The sequence below is a fragment of the Arvicanthis niloticus genome, chromosome 3 (assembly GCF_011762505.2).
Source record: "Arvicanthis niloticus isolate mArvNil1 chromosome 3, mArvNil1.pat.X, whole genome shotgun sequence".
NCBI classification, from domain to species: domain Eukaryota; kingdom Metazoa; phylum Chordata; class Mammalia; order Rodentia; family Muridae; genus Arvicanthis; species Arvicanthis niloticus.
Genome location: NC_047660.1, coordinates 116,187,201 through 116,193,200, shown reverse-complemented (window position 1 = coordinate 116,193,200; position 6,000 = coordinate 116,187,201).

The window sequence follows — 6,000 nt, the reverse complement described above, 5'->3', positions numbered from 1 at the left end:
AATTTTTTGCTCTCTCCTTTTTACTTAAGGCTGTGAAAAGAAATTCGAATTTCTATACCTAAAGGATAGTTTAATATCACTCTAGAAAAAAGAAACCTAAATAATTTGTAAAGTAATATTGTGGCCTTCAGTCAGGGGCTGGGCAGAGGCTTCAGTGCATAAAGTTTCGTGTTGTAAGCATGACAACCTGGGTGTAATACAAGCAATTTAAGCTTAGCCCTGACTAGCTTAAAAATAAAGGAGACTCAGACTATGGTTATTTTATTTGGCTTTGACAATTACTGGGGAATCACTCCTAATCTACTCTTCTAACTGCATGCCTGGCTGCCTCCCCAGCAGTGTACCCCGAATACTTGCTATTTCTCCTGGCCATGTGCTCATGATCCATCTCCCCTCACAGAGGCTTCCTCTCCCTCCTCCTTCTTCCACCTTCTTCCCTTGGTCTCTCTCCTCCAAGTAGGTCACTCCAAACCCACCCACCCCTAATCCCTCCAGCAACTGGCTGTAGCCAATTTTATTTAACCAATAGTTTTAAATCAAGGAAAGAGGTTTGCACAACAAAAGCTTGCCAAAATGCGAAGTCATTTGTAGGCCTGTATAGAATTTAACGTTACAATACATAGCAACAGACCAAATCTCCACACCTGGGTTCGGATTGCCAAAACTCCTGTAAAAAGCAGGATGTGTTGTTATAGACCGGTAACCCCAGCTCCAAGGGCCTGGAGACAGAAGGATTGATCATCCTTGATCTCACTAAAATGGGAGCATTAGGTTCAGTGAGAGACTCTATCTCAAAGGACAGTAAGTGAGAGGATGATAGAGGAAGACCCCAACATCGGTCTCTATTGGTGTACTTGGTGACATGCGCCCCACATCACTTGTAAATAGCATCAGCTAGCATTATAGCCCACACCTGAGCCCACATCCTCAGGACTCCACTTTCTGCATCAGTCATGACTTGGACTGTGACTTAGAACTTGACATCCAGTTAAAAGCACTTTGAACTTTTAAGTGGAAGACATTAGCGCCAGAACCGTGTTTGCTATGGTTGATCTTGCAGTGTTTCCAACATGCCCAATTATGTGGATTTTTATGCCATGCCACTTCCTCAAAAGCCAACCAAAAAATGCTATTCTTGGTGCAACTAATGTCTCTCCCGTTGGTTTTTCAAGTTCATTAACAACAGACATGATTGAACTGAGTTCTACTGACATCTGCTGGACAAAACCTGTGTTCGTGACTTGGTGATTATTAGCGCAGGAACAAAGCTCTGTCAAGTGAAATAGAAAATAGAGTCAAGCCAAGCATGGGACTCTGAATTAGTCTATGAGTCCTAGGGTAGTTTCCAAGTCTGCTTTTCTAGTTGGCAAAGCCGCACTTCAGCTTGGTGCCTTAAGCCACATTTCTGTGCCTCCCCTGAGGCTTGGTGGCAGTTCAGACTGACTGGCTTCAGACACAGCAGGGTCTCCTCTGCTAAGGGGTTGGTTCAGCTGGTGAGCAGATCATTTGGGAAGTGTTCTGTCCACACTGGTTCTCTTGACAGCTGAGCACAGTGCTGTCTGCATTGTTCCAAGGACATCTTTGTGGAGGAAATTGCAAAGATGCAGTGTCTTGCATTTAGGATTTCCCACCCCTTCCATAGACTTACCAACCATCGATGGGGAGCCTAAAATACAATAACAGATGTAACACAATTAGCTTTTATATTAACTTTTCATTGTTGTTTAGGCTTTTTAAAATAGAGATCCCTGTCATAGTCTTGCTTTATTTTTGTTTTTCTCCATCACAGTCTTTGTTCTGATGAAACATTCAATCCCAATTTCTGGCTGACTGGATCATCTTTGTGGAACCCCACTTAAAAAATAAATAGCATCTAGACAGATTTATCAGTGGGTAAAAGTGCTTTCGATGCAAGCACGAGGACCTGAGTTCAAATCCCTAATATCTATATAAAATCCAAGCACAGCTGTCCATGTCTCTGACTCCCAGGATTGAGGGATGGAGACAGGCAGATCCTGGGAGCTTGTTAACTAGCCATCTTAGCCAAGCAGGGTAAGTCTCATGTTTAGTGAGATGATGTCTCAGGCAGAGAATAAACTAGAAAGCAATAGAGGAAAATGCACTATGCCTTCCTCTGGCTTTGACATACGTGTACACATATAGTATACCCACCACAGACTCCACCAAAATCAGTAGTTTCTATACTTTAGGTAAGAAATTCCCAGATAAAAAAAAATTACAACCTTTAATCCCAGCACTTGGGAGGCAGAGGCAGGTGGATTTCTGAGTTCGAGTTCCAGGACAGCCAGGAAACCCTGTCTTCGAAAAAAACCACCCCCCCCCCCAAAAAAAAAAACCAACCAATTTGCTAAATGTGTTAATTTATTATTATTTTTGGACATTGCAAGAATTGACATTGTAGATATAAAATATTCTTTTTAAATATATTATAAAATTTTAAATAAAACTAAAGTGACCTGTGCATGCAGTTGACTAATATTGGTGATGATGTGATACAGTTTATGATTTTTTAAAAGTCTTATAATAGAGTGAAGACAGAACCAAACCATGAATAAGAGTTGGGTGCATTCGCAATCTAAGGAAGCAGGGAAAAGTGTATTTCCTTTTAGTTTCTTCTCTGACCTACAAATTTAAAAGTGTGTTGACTTCTGAGGGTGTTTGTTACCTAGAATGTGGTCTATCCTGGAGACTGCCATGTGTATCAATTGTGGGGTTTAGGAAGTTCTTTTTGCAGTTCACAGTACAGTATTATGTTAGATCTCTCTTCATCATTATGAGATTCCTCCGAGTACTACTCCTACTGCGTCGTACGCATTCGACTCTGTTGTTTTAATTTGATCTTCTGCTTTGATGCTCTCTCCATCACCAGAATGGACACCGACACCTATCATTCTCTGCATGTTTCTCACCGAATCCTGCTACTCTTTGCTTCATATATTTGGTCATACCGAAGTTGTTGCATATGTACTTGTAAAAGCTCCATATTATTTCAGGGGATTTGGTCTTTTGTCATTAAATTATGTCTTTTCATTGACTCATTTGACATAGTCAATGTTGTGTGATACAGTAAACATGGGAACTCCTTAAAACTCCCATTTACATACAATATATCTTCTTCTCATTGTTTGGGGTAATTTCTCTGTGTGCCCTTAAATATAAAATGAATCTCTCACAGCTAATACACCATTGGATCCTGTTTTCTTTTTTAATTCCATTCAGTAATGGTACGTCTTTTGTGTCACTGTTAGTAAATGCTAATCGTTACCATTGCTCATACGGTCTTGCCTTTTTGCTGAGGTCTGTTAGCTGCTTCTTTCCCCTCCATGTCTCTTTACTGCTTCGGTGACTGATGTGGTGATGATTTCTTTCTCATTTTCTTGTGTGTCTTCAGTAGGAGGATAAGCTTTTCAGTACTTACCATGATTATCTAAAGCACCTTATTGCTGTAACAAACGAGTTAAGCTGGTGATGACTCAATGTCAACTCACAGAAGTGTCCTGGACTTTTATTTTGCTCACACTTTTATTATTAGATACCACCATCCTTCATATATGTATCAATGTTTTCACTTTTTATGCCAGAATTAGAACAACTCCTAGGTTAACTTTACCAACTTGTTCTGTTCTCATCTCCACATGTATTTTTCTGTTAGTTTTCTGTGTTTAAATCCATCTATATTCTGTTGAATGTCCTTTTATTTCAACTTGAATGTTTTTCAAGTGAAAACCCACTTTTCTTTTGCTGCTTTAAAAAGTTTCACCTATGATTTGGACAATTTGTTCATTACGTCCTAGTACAGACTGGTTTAGGTTCACCTGGATGTTCGTGTTCTTGGATGTGGGACATTTTGAGCCATTTTTTAAAAAAAACTGTTTTCTGTTCTCCATTTTGTTTAGAAGCTCCCATAGTGTATTCATGACTCTCCTGAAAGTGTCACATACGACCTTACGACTTTCCTCACTCCTTAGTCCCTCATGATATTTTCTCTTGGACTGGATGGCTTTCAAGTCCATCCAGAATCAAGACAGAATCAAGTCAGTGATTCTTCCGCTTTTATTGAACTCTTTTGCTGATTTTTTGGATCATTTTAGTTATTGTGCTTTTTACTTCCCAGATTGTCCTTTATGTCCTATATCATTTCTGCCGCTCTGCCAGCATCCTCATTTTTTTCTACGTTATACCATTTTTTTAATCTCAGATATCAGGCAGCTCCCATCCCTCAGTTCTTTGGGATTGCTCTGCAGATACACATTGTTTCTTAGCACGGGGACATGCTTTTCTGTTTCTCATGTAACTCATAACCTGGGATAGGACTGACGCATTTGAAGGAGTGGTCACTAGAAACTGGGGGACACATGTAAGAGGGAAAATGGGCTGAGGTCCAGGAAGGGCAACACAAAGTGGAGGACTCGCTTCTGGTTTGTCCAGCACAGTTACCAACAGTTATTTCAAAATGACTTGAAATTATTAACATGTAAGAATGGTTGAAGAGACAGAAATGCTTGCTACTCTTATTACACATGGCTTACATATGTTGAATTATAAAAAAAGCAGAGGTGTTCCTTCTATTATAGAGCAAGAAGAAAGCAAGCATTTGCTCTTGTCCCGGTGTTTGCACTGGACTTTCTACAAGGGAATATGCTCAGTGTTAAGCCCAGCAAGAAGCAGGTGGAGGTTGGGGGAGGGGAGCTTGGAAATCATGATTTAGGAGACTTTAACATCTCTGTGGCTTTAATTGCTCAATTAGACATGCTTGCCAGGTTCTGTTTCAGGAGTTTGTAGTATCTTGGCCCCTCTGGCGACTGTCTTCTGCATTCTAATTGGGCCTGTTTCTGTTTTTGCTGTTTTGAAACAAGATTTCACATAACGCTGGGTTGGCCTTGGATTTGCTACATACCTGGGGATGACTCTGAACTCCTGATGCTCTACCTCCTGAGTACTGGGATCACAGGTGTGCACCACCATGCCCAGATGTGCACCACCATGCCCAGATGTGCACCATCATGCCCAGATGTATGGCAGGCATGTGCTTGGGTTCTACAACAGCAATCTGTATACTCTCCCTTTTCCCTGAGTGGCTGCTGCACATCTAGTATGCCAGCTTTCTGCCTGTACCGTGTCAGAACAATCAGCAGATCAGCAGCTTCTGGGAAGTCCTCTCAAATCTTGAGTGCCACCCATATAGCCTGTGTTTCTATTTCATCCTGAGAGGAGCACTTTTGTTTACTTAGTGCATGCCACCTACTTAAAGTCAGGAATTCTCAGAAGCTCTTCTAGCCAGTGTACTTGTAAATCACTTCCCGAAAGTAAACAAGGGATGGACTTGTGTTTTACCACTTTAAGATGTCACTACAGCAAACCCACTTTTAACTGGGCAGATGAGGGCTTTCAAAAGTTAAAACCAAACATGCTGAGCAATAACTATTGTAAGTAGTAGAAAATACACTGGTTACAAGTCATCCAAACTTGGATCAGTTATTACTGCTGCATGCCCATGGAACATGTTCATGCCAACAGGAATGAGGGATATTAGTGGTCATACTCATTTGTATCAGGCTTTTAATGTAGGAGAAAATAAACTACCCCCACCCCCATGTTTCTAATTAGGTTTGCAAGTCTCCTACATCAGCTTTGTACATGGCCCTGGATGATGGCTTCTAAAACCCCCAAACCCACACCACTTTATGAAATTCCGACATTGGCAGGTGGCCAGCAGCACCTCTACACTATATTTACTTCTAACACCATGAAAAAGTCCAGTATCGTTAAGGACGGAGGATGTTGACTCTTTAGGAATGTGATGGAGGTGCAGAGGAGGCCAAATCTCCTCCAGTGAGCTCCCAAGTCCAGATGACTCATTAATCCTTTGCTCTGGGTATTTTCTTGTGATACTTCAACATAAAAAAAAAAAAAATCAAAATTCTTGACTTTTCCACTCATATTAAATATCTTCTCCAAGTCCTCTACTTTCACCAACTG